Source organism: Megalobrama amblycephala, linkage group LG15, assembly GCF_018812025.1.
Source record: "Megalobrama amblycephala isolate DHTTF-2021 linkage group LG15, ASM1881202v1, whole genome shotgun sequence".
NCBI classification, from domain to species: domain Eukaryota; kingdom Metazoa; phylum Chordata; class Actinopteri; order Cypriniformes; family Xenocyprididae; genus Megalobrama; species Megalobrama amblycephala.
Window position 1 is genome coordinate 30,296,897 of NC_063058.1, and position 14,105 is coordinate 30,311,001.

The window sequence follows — 14,105 nt, forward strand, 5'->3', positions numbered from 1 at the left end:
AATGTTCGATGGCACCTTTAACTAAAATATTTAATAATTACTGTATTGCTTTCTTAAAATGAACCCAAAGTATGTTGGAAATTAACATTTATTAATATGTTTAATAAATGAACATTTATTAATATGTTTAATGAATAATAATTAAACAATAAACATTTATTAAATTGCTTATTAATAAATGTTCACCTTTTGATTATTATTGTTGCCTCTAGTAATTACGTGTCTGGTTTTTAATTTCTAACCTATTTTGGGTTCATAAACAATAGCTGGGCTAAATAAAACTGCCCAGCATATTGGGCAAACATTCAACCCGACCACTGGGTTTGTCCATTTTCAACCCAACTTGGGTCCAGTTTTTTTAGAGTGTAAATTCAGAGGTTTCAAAGCTGTTGAAAAATGCTGAAAGACATTATTCTAAAGTTTAATTAATTTTCTACTCAAACTAAAAAAAATTGGATAATTTAAAGTTACAAATGTTTTTAAGATACATTTGTTTGTAGTGACTTATTTGTTTGTAATGACATGAGCTGAGCAAACAGCAGACAGGACACAGACAGTCGCTTCATGCTCTATTTGATGCATTTACAGTTCTTCAAAGGAGTCATGTGCCTCAAGAGTCACACAGAGATGAATTATTCACAGCGTCCAGGACAGAGAAGGAAACAAACAATGGAAAGGCCTTTGAAAGAGAGAAGGGTGGAGGTGTGGAAAACAAAAATAGCATGGTGTTTAGCGAGAGATTAAGACGCTGGCAATTTGTGACAAAGAGGCCAGAGTGATGATGCCGGTCTTAACCAACCTTAAATTATTCAAATTAAGAGTCATTAGTGCATTACTGCACATTTCATACTGGTCAGACACACCCTGCAGGAAGTTCAGGGAGATATTATAGTACAAAATACAGTGATGTGGTGATTTACTGTAATTGCTGTGATGTGTTTCATTTCCTTCTTGGTGTCAATGACCCTGTGTCTCGCTCTCTGTCACAGGTGGATGTCGTAGAACATGAATGTTTTGGGGACCCCAACAAAACCAAGCAAGTAAGTCTCTTTCTCGAGTCATACACAGTTACGTGAATGGAGATGCTTCTAACTATGCAAGCTAAACTTTATATGTTGTTGCATTTCATAATCAGAGGTGTAAAGAGTACCTGAAAACCATACTTGAGTAAAAGTACTGAAAATAAATGACTCCACTACAAGTGGCAAGTAACCAATTCCAATGAGACTTGAGTAAAAGTCTTAAAAGTATCTGATTTTAACAGTATTTAAGTATTATGCTGAATGTAGAGTCAGAGATGCACTAGTCCTGAGAGACATGCTGGTGAAAATAAGAAACAATTGATTTGTAAGATCAGAAATCAAGCTTATTTTCTAAAATCAAAATAAAACCGAACACCTCAATGTTGCAATAAATCAAGGTCGACAACCTTTTAAACGTCTACAAGTCTTAGTTGAGCTCAAGTGCACAGAAAGGCCATAATAAACCAATATCCTTTAGAATGGTCTTGTCAGTATAGCGGATAAATAAGTAAATTTAAATAGTCAAAGTCTACTATATGTGCTGGTTTATCACCAGCTGCAGTCATTTCCTCATCTAATAAATCAAACATCTGCGATCAGCAACTACCTGCTAATGCACTCACATTCACGTAAAGTATCCTTGTTGACAAGTTTTGGGTGAGTAAAGACAAAATGCACAAGATATAGTACCTTCAATGCCCTTAGATGGTGATATCGCTTCTTTATATCAGAAATAAACTGCTGCAGAAAAAGTAGCTGCCATGAAAAATGTCATTTGTAATTGCATTACTCATCACAAATGTAGTGGAGTAAAAAGTGCATTTACTTGCTCAAAAATGCAGTCAAGTAGAGAGTAAAAGTTGCCAATATCTTTGATACTCAGTACAACTCAGTACAAAGTAGCCAAAAAAATACTTAAGTACAGTAACTAATACATTTACTGAAGTACTTTACACCTCTGTTCATAATGCAACACAAGTACTCAATGCATTCCACCCTATAGTGGGCATTAGCATTAACAGTCTTTTTCATCTGTCATGGCGGAGCAACAGTTTAAAGTTAATTGTGTCTTTTACGGTATTTTACAAAACATAAGAGGACATGTTCTTGTTCCATACACCAGGACAGTGTGATTGCATTTCATTGGCTAAATGCATTTGTGTACTTTCAAATAACATGTTTCTGGCATTATATGCATGTAAAATGAATGGGGGCTACACACACCTAGCCAAACATCCCGTAGTTAGTGATTTTTTTGTGAGATTGTGTGTGTGTATGTATATTACAGTCTAAGTTAACAGAGCAGCACTGTTTGGGAATGTTTGCCTTTCCTGCCCTGTTGGAAACAACCTGTCTCTGTGTCTCTGTGTGTCTCACTCAAACCCCCTTCCCTCGCTCGCATATGCTCTCACAACCTGTAGATCCTGCTAATAAGCCTTGCACAATCTGTGCACAGCGTTCACTTTAGACCAGTGCAGCGAGCGTGTGCCGTCTAGAGTATTTAAAGCAAAAGACTGTACAGCAATGAAGAGCAGACATCGTCCACCACCCTCCTCATCCTCATCTGCTCTTCTTTGCAGTGGGGTGGCCAGATCGGACAGCAAGATCAGTGCCAAGACCCTGTTCGGTAAGTAAACATCACGTTTATTTGTGCTGTGAGCAATTTCTTATGGTGATAGAAAGCCAAGTAATAAAATAAAGTGAAATGAAGAGTTTGGTTCCAAAACGCGATAAACGCCATTTTAAAAAAAATTGAGTTTCCGCCAAAATCAGTATTGCATCTGGTCTGTATTGAAAAGTCATTCATTAATTTTGTGCAAAATGCGATATCCGTCATGTTATGTTTTCTCCCTTTCTTTCCAAAACGCGACAAACGCCAGTCTCTGCAGAACGCGATATATCCGCTCAACCAATCACTGCGCTCCATTCCACGCGCTGTAAACAGTAATGGCGGCGCTCTGAATACACCCAGCATCCTAGTTTTTCTTATCTGCTTTGTACTTTGTGATCAACAAAAAGAGAAAAATTGATAATTTTGGCGGCATTGGTGAACCTGTGGTGGGGAAGAAACGTAAGTCATCGAAATGTAATCATTTACGTGAGGAGATTCAGAAGATGAGGCACTCGAGTCGGGAGGAAGAAAAATGCGGCTGTTGCTTGTTCCACGAACTTCTGTCACGGTCCCCAAAACTGAATCATGAACTGTTTTTAAAAGCCGTTTTTAATACCAATGTACTCGGTAAATGTGTTTATTTTAACCGTGCGGTGGTGCCAGATACTCTTTAATCGGTAAACAGACATAATTCATTTATAACATTAACAAGATAACCCTTTGAATTCATTTTGGGAGCGACGACAATGTATTTTTAGTCAAATGCCTGTATATAAGATTAGTATTGACAAAGTACAGAGGCTGTCATATATGTGGATCAACTTACTTTGTTGTGTATTTTCAATATGAAAAATAACTTATATATTGATGGATTAATTGCATTTTGAAAAAACAAAAAAAATTGGGGGAAAAAATAATCTGTTTTTATAATAAACCTTTGAAAATCAAAATATAGATTTGAATTTTTAATGTTTTTATAACCAAAAGATGCTATGTGAAAGTTTGAAACAGAAAATAGTGGTTTTCATCTGGCCACTTTCTTGCAAATTAAGATATTTTTGTTGAAATCCGATGGCTCAGTGAGGCCTGCATAGCCAGCAATGACATTTCCTCTCTCAAGATCCATTAATGTACTAAAAACATATTTAAATCAGTTCATGTGAGTACAATGGCTCAATATTAATATTATAAAGCCACGGGAATATTTTTGGTGCACCAAAAAAACAAAATAACGACTTATATAGTGATGGCCGATTTCAAAACACTGCTTCAGGAAGCTTCGGAGCGTTAAGAATCTTTTGTGTCGAATCAGCTGTTCGGAGTGCCAAAGTCACGTGATTTCAACAGTTTGGCTGTTTGACGCGCGATCCGAATCATGATTCAATACACTGATTCATTTGTGCTCCGATGCTTCCTGAAGCAGTGTTTTGAAATCGGCCATCACTATATAAGTTGTTATTTTGTTTTTTTGCCGCACCAAAAATATTCTCACCGCTTTATTATATTAATATTGAACCACTGTACTCACATGAACTGATTTAAATATGTTTTTAGTACATTAATGGATCTTGAGAGAGGAAATGCCATTGCTGTGAATGCAGGCCTCTCTGAGCTATCGGATTTCAACAAAAATATCTTAATTTGTGTTCCGAAGATCTTACGGGTGTGGAACGGCATAAGAAATAAATGACATTATTTTAATTTTTGGGTGAACTAACCCTTTAATCAAAATGGATTTATAGCGTTTTGGAACCAAACTCTTCAAATTATTGTCTGTGATTGGCCATTGCGTTCATGCATTCATGCATGAATGAGTGTTGAAAGCAGACGTCTATCAGCGGATCCCTAATATATCCGCTGTGTGTATTTGTGTAAGTGTTACTGAAGAGTGTCATTGATGTCTATTCACAACATGTTTTTGAAGCATAGATCATTGTAGCCAATCACAGACATACCTGTTGAGCATGTGAACACAATGGCCAATCAGAGGTGTTTAAGAAGCTAGGGGAAATGCTGGTATCATCGCATTTTTAAAATTTTAGTACCAACTTGGTACCGAAGTCGGTACTTTTGACAACCCTAAGTGTTACTTTTACTTTTTATATTTAAATTCACTCTTTTGCTGATTTTTGCACTGAAATCAATGCAGCGATTTAAACAACTGCTTGTATTTCCTGAATGGGGAATGTTGATTTCAACCAAGTACAACCTGTTCCAGGATCTATTTTGATCCTGGAACAACATTCCAAATAATCCAAAGAATCATTTCCCTTTGATTTTAGAGATAACTTATGGTTACGGCTAGTTTTAGGCGTTAGAACTAAATTTTCTGACTGGAATGATCCTGGATCAACAAAACATGCCTTACTTGGCAAAATCACAATGACCTTCACGAATAATGCCCAATGTTTACCTGTGCCATAGTTGTGCACGGATGTGGTTTATTGTGTGTGTGTGTTTGTATGGCTCTTCCCCCTTCTATGACATCACATCCTGTTCCCTGTTTCCTTTGAAATGGCAGTCCTCACGTCGTACAGTAGGACATTTGCATGCGTATCACACACACTCGCAGCGCTCACAGGCCTTGCTGCGATTCAGCTAAACCAGAACAATGAGACGTTTGCCTATCAAATGAGTGTGCCAGGATATTTCAGACTGACCGCACACTATTGAGGTCATGAGTGACAAAGAAATCACTTATAGTGGGAACGATTTGCTTTACCTGTATTTTACTTTTGGTGTTATTGATATAGATTTGAAGAATGGAAGGTTTGACATAATAGTTACTCTTTTAAAAATAAAGGTTCCAAAAGGGTGTTTTTGCAGTGATTCCATAGAAGAACCATTTTTGGTTCCACAAAGAACCTTTCAGTGAACATTCTGAAAAAGAACCATATTTTTTTTCTTAGTGTGAAGAACATTTTAATGATCTAAAGAACTTTTTTTTCCACTATAAAGAATCTTTTGTCCAATAAAAAGATTCCATGGATTTTAAAGGTTCTTCATGGAACCATCAATGCCAATAAAGAACCTTTATTTTTAAGAAGATATCTATGTTTATACTGACATGAGTGTTCAATTTGAATAATGCCAACTTTAAATGAATGCATAGAGCAGGGTGTTTATCGTGCACCTGTCGTCATGACAACTAGGTGTGTGTGTGTCTCCGGGGGTGTGCGTCTCGACATAAATATACACACAGTCTGCCTCTGTGCCCAGCCGGGTGTGTCTGGAAAAAGGGGGCGTGTGCTTAACACAGTCTGACATGTACATAAAAGAGGCTTTTGAGCTTTTAAGAAAACGAGAATGAAAGTAAGAGAGGGCAGAATGAAGAAGAGGCCAGAGAGATACATGTATCATTTTAGAAGCTCAAACACTTATTTTTGGCTAATGGTTTATTGCAGTGAGGTCGAGAGAGAGAAACAGTGACAGTGTTTTAACAGGTGATTGATGAGTTTTGGAAGCTGTACAGTAATACTAGCTGAAGCTGCATGTGTGAGAGAGAGAATCTCAAGAAGAACCAGTTCAGATTTCAACCAGTTGAAATTTCAAATTTGAGTTTTTTTCCCCCTATGGGGTAATAGTAATACATTCAAAATCATGCTGCCAGGACAGAGTGTTTTTAATTTAATTTAATTTCATTTCATTTCATTTCATTTAAATATTTTATAGTGTAAAAATATATCATTATTTTTGCATTACAGTAATGAGAATACAAATATATTTTGCATTGACTTTAATAAAAAAAATTGCATAAAAAGTCAGAATATTTTAATGGGCTTCCAAAAAAAAAAAAAAAAAAAAAAAACCTTTTTTAAAAAAATGCAAAATATAATTTCAAAATATAAATTATGCATCTCTTTAGATTTTGGGGTAAAATATGACCAGGGCATGTTCTTTATAGGATTTGTGCAATTCATCTGTGTGTTTATGTGATGACTGCATTTATTCACCTGAGCCTTACATAAGAGACACAACATGTTTTTATGTTTTTGTGTGTTCTGCACTCTGGCAATGACCCATGGGACACAGGAGCTCAAACACACACACACACACACACACACACATACACAAACCTGATGCTCTTGCAAAGTTTCACATTTCTCTTTGCTCATATGCACTGAGCCGTGCCTTTAAATCTGTTCCTGTGGTTTGATTTTATTGTGTCGTGTCCTTGGTTTAGCTTCCCTTCCCATCAGCCCCCTGCAAACCAGCACATGCAAAAAAAACCTCCCATCTATCACCAGATCCATGCTTGCGGAGAGGCAATGCAAATGAGCAGGAGCGCTTCAAACCCCACACACTTATCACACCATCATCAGATAAAAGAGTGAAAGACATTGTCCGTTAGGATTGACTGGCTCAGCCGAGTCCAGACAAATAATTTATACAGTGCTTTAGATTGTTTCAAAGCAGTAATAAACAGAAAAATAACAAAATCAATCATGCAAACTTCATCAGATATGACACAAATTAAAATTTTGTAACACAGCACTAAAAAGAGAGTAGTGTCATTATTTAGCTCAAGTCAGTTCAGTGTTTGTTCAGTTTAACTGACTGTAGCTACTGAACAAAAAAATAAATGTTGTAGAAACTTTCTCAGAAACTTACTTAGTAAATTTCACAATTAATTACATAGAAGTGGCAAGTGACATTGAATTAAATTTGAAATTTTAAAGTAGAAAGACTGAAATAGTATTTTCTTGTAAACTTACTCTAATAATTACAATCATATTTTGCAGCGTGTGTAAAATTAATCAGTTATGAAACCAGTTTAATTTAGCTATAAACTATGTAAGCTTGTTTCTGCCACTAAATAAAAAACTAAAAAAAGTAATTGATATAAAGATATAAAGTCAGAATTGCGAGTTATAAAGTCAGAATTGCGAGATATAAAGTCAGAATTGCGAGTTAAAGTAAAGCGAGTTATAAAGTCAGGAATTGTGAGATATAAAGTCAGAATTGCGAGTTATAAAGTCAGAATTGCGAATTGCGAGATATAAAGTCGAGAATATAAAGTCGAATGCGAGATATAAAGTCAGAATTGCGAGATATAAAGTCAGAATTGCGAGTTATAAAGTCAGAATTGCGAGATATGCGAGATATAAAGTCGGAATTGCGAATTATAAAGTCAGAATTGCGAGATATAAAGTCAGAATTGCGAGATATAAAGTCAGAATTGCCTGATATAAAGTCAGAATTGTGAGATATAAAGTCGGAATTGCGAATTATAAAGTCAGAATTGCGAGATATAAAGTCAGAATTGCGTGATATAAAGTCGGAATTGTGTGATATAAAGTTAGAATTGCGAGATATAAAGTCGGAATTGTTTGATATAAAGTCAGAATTGTGAGTTATAAAGTCGGAATTGCGAATTATAAAGTCAGAATTGCGAGATATAAAGTCAGAATTGCGTGATATAAAGTCGGAATTGTGTGATATAAAGTTAGAATTGCGAGATATAAAGTCGGAATTGAGTGATATAAAGTCAGAATTGCGAGATATAAAGTCAGAATTGTGAGATATAAAGTCAGATTTAGTGAGATATAATTGTGAGATATAAACTCGAATTGCGAGGAAAAAGTCAGAATTTTGAGATTAAAAAGTCGGCAATTCCCTTTTTTATTTTTTATATCATTTCGGAAACAAGCCTCCATAATAAGCAGCTCTACAGCAGACAATCACAACTAACAGGGAACGTTGTCAGAACTTAACAGTAACGTTAAAACATTTGTTCAAACATATCTGATCTTTAATAATGTTCTCAAAAAGTTTAAAACACTATTTATACATTGTTCATGGAATGTTTTTACCTGAAACGTTTGATTGGAAGTTTTTTTTTAAATATTACTGCTTGTTTCAGAAGGTTCAGAAAACATTCCAAAGTAACATTCCCATAACGTCTGAAGAATGATGAAATGGAATGTTCGGGTAACCAAGAAAAACTATGTTTTTAGAACATTTAATAAACTGAACATTTTGAACATTCAGAGAGCATTCAGCAATTACATTTTCAGAACATTAACAAAACGTTCTCAGATCATTTTTGTATAGTGTTGTTATTCAGCTCAAGTCAGTTCAATAAATTCGTCAATCATCAGCTGTGAAGCAGCTCTACAGAAGACAATAGTGTCATTATTCAGCTCAATTCAGTTGTAGTATTGTTCTCATCTGATTTGTTCTCAGGCTCAGGACAGCATTACGACTGTAAACAGTAATGTAATATGTTAAATCTAATCTGCTTTTTGTTTCTTCTCTTCTGTCCATTTTCCTTTCTTTTGGACTTTTTTGATGGTTGGGATCTTTGCTGGTGATAGTTAGAGGTCACAATCTCCACACAACACAAATTTTCAGTAAGCAACCACATAGCAGAAACCTAAAACACCTTTGTAACTGCAAAGCAATGCCTTTGTGGTTTCATATACATGGTTTATTGTGCATGTTAGAATGGTGCTTTGAAACGGTAAGCGCAGAGGACGCGGTTTGGAAGTTTGTGTGTGGTTGTTGCTGTTCTTGTGTAACAGATGGCATTCCCTGAATTGTGTCCAGATGGGACACCATATCCGATTGGCACGGCAGCATCACAACAGGTGATGCTTGGAGCTGCAGAGGGGTTGTGAGACAGGTTTGGTCTTGATGGTTACAGTTTATTTGGATGGTTCCTGTTTGACACGAGAATCTTACGTATCTTACGTCTATGATGTATTTATGAGGGAAACATGATATTCAACTAGTAAAAACTGTTGGCTAGGACTTGATTTTATCCTTCAGGAATGGGCGAAATATATTACTGGCGGTTGAAAAATAAGAAGGCTTGTTGAGGTTAAGAAAATGTTCTTATGAACTTTCTATTGCACTTTCCACAAAATATTAAGCAGCACATCTGTTTTCAACATTGATTGACTAAGCATCAAATCATCATATTAAAATGATTTCTGAAGGGTCATGTGACACTGAAGACTGGAGTAATGATGCTGAAAATTCAGCTTTGATCACAGAAATAAATTACATTTTAAAATATATATTAAAATAGAAAACAGATATTTTACATTTAAATAGTATTTCACTGTTTTACTGTATTTTTGGTCAAATAATTGCAGCGTGGTGAGCAGAAGAGACTTCTTTCAAAAACATTAAAATCTTACCGTCAAACTTTTGAATGGTAGTGCATATAAAACAAATGACTGTTGTTTTGTTAAAGGGATAGTTCATAAAAAAGTGACAATATCCTCATCTTTCTTTTGTGTTACACAAAAAAAGATATTTTGAAATATGTCTCTGTTTTTTTGTTCATACAATTAAATTAAATGGCGTCCAACGTTGTTTCTGTTCACAGAAGAAAGTCAAACAGTGAAAGACAGTTGTGCATATTGTGAAAGAGAGACGCAGAGGTGAGAGACGCTGAGAGGTGAGACAGATTGCGTTACTAGACCTCCAGCAGTCATGTTAGGACAACGGTTTGCCTGACGGTGTGTGTGAGCGCAAATATGTTTGTGTTTGAGGGTCAAAGGTTTAGAGATTTTCAACTTTTCATTCTGTTTGAACTGAAGTTTATATGTTGTAAAGTGCTAAAACTTAAGTGTGAATACTGTTTGGAGAAGAAATGTGCTTCTGTCATACAGTTAGACCTAAAATCTACAAGAAATAACTTTAGATCCCAGATCAAAAGGAAAATATTGCTCAAGCGTTGCTCTTTCGTATAGCTTGGGATTTCTAACTTATTTTCAAGTAACTTTGTATTAGATGTTTCTCCTGAAATTCCTTAAAGGGGTCCTCAAAGTTCAATTGCATGTCGGCACATGCTAGTGGATGAGTTGAATCAACTCCACAGCAACTACATAAATTTATCCACTAATGTTCAGAAACGTCCTAAAAGTTGTAACTTCTTCCTGAGTCTCTCCATCAGTGTCGACTCCGGTTTGAACAATGTAAGGCTGAACACCGTTACTGACAATCCTCATTTTGGCTGCGTGAGATTCTCCAGCTTTGTTGTTGTTGAGCTGTTAAAGCTCCGCCCTCTTCTGGAAAAGGGGCGGGAGCAGCAGCTCATTTGCATTTAAAGGGACAGACACAAAAATGGCGTGTTTTTGCTCACACCCAAATAGCAGCAAATTTAACAAGCTATAATAAATGATCTGTGGGGGATTTTGAGCTGAAACTTCAGAGACACATTCTGGAGACACCAGAGACTATATTACATCTTGTGAAAAGGGTCCTTAAACAGCGATTTCTGTAAAAGAAAATATCTCTTTGCATTGAACTTTGAATGTCGTAACTTTGCAGATGTTGTTTATGCTCAAACATCAACATTGAACACTAACTAAAGTAAAAAAAGTGAAATCATAATCAAGCACTCCTTTAAAGAGATCACATTGGTGATTTTCTTTGGTGCCGCTCTGGTTACGAGAAAAGTCGGTCAAGGTTCATCTCAGGTAAACTGCAGGTGTTTAGTTTAATTGCTAGTGTTAAATTAACACAAGAATTATCATGGAGTCAGAATGCCTCTCTTCCGTGAGAGGCTGGAGTTTGTCCCGTGCAGCATTTAGATCTCGCACGTTGCAAGCTGTCGACATGCTGCGAAGCGTTTGGAGTAAATGTCAGACATGAATAACGCATGCACGCAGCTCAACTTACACAAAGATGCCGTGGGTGCGAACCGTTCGGACTCTCTCCATCTAACAGGAAGAGAGGAGAGAGTGTGAAGAAGACTTCCTGGAGAGATGGAGAGAGAGATAAACGGAGGAGGGGCTGTGAGAGAATGTACCTCTGATATGTGATCCCGTAAAGCGGCTGATAAGAACATGTGCTCATTTAGTGGTAATGATTAGCTCTGGTCATTTAACCCCTGAGACTCACACAGGGCGATGACCCTCTCTCCCACTATCTCTGTCTCTCGCCATTCAGTTTCTGTGTTTATTGGCATGCTAAAATTTGTTAGTTTTGCTTGGCTGTATACATTAGTGCAATAATGGTATATTATTCTGGTGCAGAAAAAGTGAACATCAAATCAAATATTATTGCATACGGAACAGGTTTACAGTAAATTTCAGCAAAGAAAGAAAATATATTACGGTTTCCACAAAAATATGAAGCAGCACAACTGTTTTCATGATGCTGATGCATTCATGCATAATGATGCTGAAAATTCAGCTTTGATCACAGGAATAAATTACATTTTAACAATATATTCAAATAGAAAACAGTTATTTTAAATTGTACAAATATTTCACTGTTTTTTTACTGTATTTGTGATCAAATAAATGCAGCCTTGGTTAGCAGAAGAGACATTTTAAAAAACATTACATTTTTTGCCATCCCCAGATTAGATAAAATAAAATAAAATAAAATAAATTAGGATTGTATATAGGATTATTATGGAAGAGGATTAGGGCCAAGCAATAATAAAAAATTAAAACCATCTCAACATTAAAGTTGTTACATTTCGAGAAAAAATTGATAAATTTCGAGAAAAAAGTCGAGATAAAATGTTGAGAATAAACTCATAATTTTAAGTTAATTCGTTTATTCTCAACATTTTATCTCGACTTTTTTCTCAAAATTTAATGACATTTTTCTGATAATTTAACGAATTTGTTCTCATAGTCTAACGACTTTTTTCTCGGAATTTAATGACTTTATTCTCAACATTTTATCTCGACTTTTTTCTCATCTAACGACTTTTTTCTCGGAATTTAATGACTTTATTCTCAACATTTTATCTCGACTTTTTTCTCGTAATTTAACAACTTTTTTCTCGGAATTTAATGACTTTATTCTCAACATTTTATCTCGACTTTTTTCTCGAAATGTAACGACTTTTTTTCTCGTAATTTAACGAGTTTATTCTCAACATTTTATTTCAACTTTTTTCTCGAAATTTAACGATTTTTTTCTCGTAATTTAACGAGTTTATTCTCAACATTTTATCTCGACTTTTTTCTCGAAATTTAACGATTTTTTTCTCGTAATTTAACGAGTTTATTCTCAACATTTTATCTCGACTTTTTTCTCGAAATTTAACGATTTTTTTCTCGTAATTTAACGAGTTTATTCTCAACATTTTATCTCGACTTTTTTCTCAAAATTTAACGGGTTTTTTCTCGTAATTTAACAAGTTTATTCTCAACATTTTATTTCAACTTTTTTCTCGAAATTTAACGATTTTTTTCTCGTAATTTAACGAGTTTATTCTCAACATTTTATCTCGACTTTTTTCTCAAAATTTAACGGGTTTTTTCTCGTAATTTAACAAGTTTATTCTCAACATTTTATTTCAACTTTTTTCTCGAAATTTAACGAGTTTTTTCTCGTAATTTAACGAGTTTATTCTCAACATTTTATCTCGACTTTTTTCTCGAAATTTAACGATTTTTTTCTCGTAATTTAACGAGTTTATTCTCAACATTTTATCTAGACTTTTTTCTCAAAATTTAACGAGTTTTTTCTCGTAATTTAATGAGTTTATTCTCAACATTTTATCTCAACTTTTTTCTCGAAATTTAACGGGTTTTTTCTCGTAATTTAACAAGTTTATTCTCAACATTTTATTTCAACTTTTTTCTCGAAATTTAACGATTTTTTTCTCGTAATTTAACGAGTTTATTCTCAACATTTTATCTCGACTTTTTTCTCAAAATTTAACGGGTTTTTTCTCGTAATTTAACAAGTTTATTCTCAACATTTTATTTCAACTTTTTTCTCGAAAATTTAACGAATTTTTTCTCGTAATTTAACGAGTTTATTCTCAACATTTTATCTCGACTTTTTTCTCGAAATTTAACGATTTTTTTCTCGTAATTTAACGAGTTTATTCTCAACATTTTATCTAGACTTTTTTCTCAAAATTTAACGAGTTTTTTCTCGTAATTTAATGAGTTTATTCTCAACATTTTATCTCAACTTTTTTCTCGAAATTTAACGGGTTTTTTCTTGTAATTTAACAAGTTTATTCTCAACATTTTATTTCAACTTTTTTCTCGAAATTTAACGATTTTTTTCTCGTAATTTAACGAGTTTATTCTCAACATTTTATCTCAACTTTTTTCTCGAAATTTAACGGGTTTTTTCTTGTAATTTAACAAGTTTATTCTCAACATTTTATTTCAACTTTTTTCTCGAAATTTAACGAGTTTTTTCTCGTAATTTAACGAGTTTATTCTCAACATTTTATCTCGACTTTTTTCTCGAAATTTAACGATTTTTTTCTCGTAATTTAACGAGTTTATTCTCAACATTTTATCTAGACTTTTTTCTCAAATTTAACGAGTTTTTTCTCGTAATTTAATGAGTTTATTCTCAACATTTTATCTCAACTTTTTTCTCGAAATTTAACGGGTTTTTTCTCGTAATTTAACAAGTTTATTCTCAACATTTTATTTCAACTTTTTTCTCGAAATGTAACGATTTTTTTCTCGTAATTTAACGAGTTTATTCTCAACATTTTATCTCAACTTTTTTCTCGAAATTTAACG

General features: G+C 34.3%; 1 protein-coding gene across 1 annotated transcript in view; it reads left to right on the forward strand.

Moving 5' to 3' along the window:
• The first annotated feature begins 989 nt into the window (after positions 1-989).
• Positions 990-14,105, forward strand: part of eps8l2 (EPS8 like 2) — a 35,312-nt gene continuing 22,196 nt past the window's right edge. The window contains 2 exon segments of the mRNA XM_048158085.1: positions 990-1,040; positions 2,603-2,649. The gene's annotated coding sequence lies outside the window, so the exon portion shown is untranslated.